This window comes from Elephantulus edwardii, unplaced genomic scaffold (assembly GCF_000299155.1).
Source record: "Elephantulus edwardii isolate Elephantulus edwardi_28Jun2011 unplaced genomic scaffold, EleEdw1.0 scaffold00025, whole genome shotgun sequence".
Taxonomy (NCBI): Eukaryota; Metazoa; Chordata; class Mammalia; order Macroscelidea; family Macroscelididae; genus Elephantulus; species Elephantulus edwardii.
This window is the reverse complement of record NW_006399775.1, coordinates 15,083,876-15,085,281: the sequence shown is the minus strand read 5'-3', so window position 1 is coordinate 15,085,281 and position 1,406 is coordinate 15,083,876.

Here is a 1,406-nt window from a genome sequence, read left to right as displayed (position 1 = left end):
AAACTCACAAAGTATCTCCTTGTTGCTGAATCTGGTGATCATTTTTTTTCAATCTCATCTTGACCTATGAGTGGTTTTATACCTAGTGATCACTTCCTTCTCCTTAAAAGTCTTTGGCCTGTAGTTGTCATACTCTTCCTGATTTAGTCCCTATTTTTCTCTGGCTATGCCTTCTTGATCTTCTTGCTGGCTCTTATGCTTTGCTAGACTGAATATCCAAGTCCAGGTAATAGTTAAAGAAGCTTGTCCATTTGGCTGCCTATGATTCTCCTCTTTCACAGTTATAACATAGCCATGCCCTTGATAAGATCTGATATAGTGCAATCTTTCCCTTACAGAGGTCTGATATGTACACATTTCATTAATTTGTTTGTTGAGATTTCAAATAATATACTAACCCCCATGATGAGATCGGCTATAAGCAGCCAATTAGCTAAAAGGGAGTGTCATTGGAAGTGTGGCACACATTAAATATCTATATGGACATCTAGTAAAGCTCACTTGCTTTTATCTCCATCAGATACTGCATTTGGACTTGAGCCAGCAGCCTGCCATATTGCCTACTGAACTCGGTTTCATCATCATTGGAAGCCAGTAATGTGTGCTCTGAGCTGCTAATCTTATGCTCATTCACCCCTGCAGCTAGTTGAGTCAGAAGAAACCTCTCACTGGGTGCCTAAACCACACAGTTGGGGCTTGCCAGATTCTCCAAGTGTGTGAACCGTTTCCTTGAGATAAGTCTTTCTAATTTGATGTTGTTGTGCGCCATCAAGCCAAAACTGACCCATAGCTGACCATCCAGTGGGTTTTCAGAGGTAGTAAATCATACAATCATGCATATAAATCAGATTGATTACATCTGCAGCAAGAACCCCTGGAGAAGCTCAATATCAGCTGTGAAAACTAGGCCAGGAGCTGATTGCGAAACAGACCACCAACTACTCATATGCAAGTTCAAGCTGAAGCTGAGGAAAATTAAACCAAGTCCACAGGAACCAAAATACGACTTTGAGTCTATCCCACCTAAATTTCAGAATCGGCTCAGGAACAGGTTTGAGGCCTTGAACACTAATAAGCGAAGAACAGATGAGTTGTGGGAAGATATCAAGGGTATCATAGAGGAAGAGTGCAAACGGGCATTGCAAAGACAGAAGAGGAAGAGAAGACCAAAATGGATGTCAGAAAAGGCTCTGAAAATTGCACTGGAGCGCAAAGAAGACAAAGCAGAGGGAAGAATTCAAAATACTAAAGAGTTGAATAGAAGATTTCAAAAGGCAGCAAGGGATGACAAAGTAAATATTACAATGAAATGTGTAAGGAGTTGGAGCAGAAAATCAAAAGGGCCGAACTCGCTCAGCATTTCTTAAGCTCAAGAAACTGAAGAACAAATTCAAACCTCGAGTTGC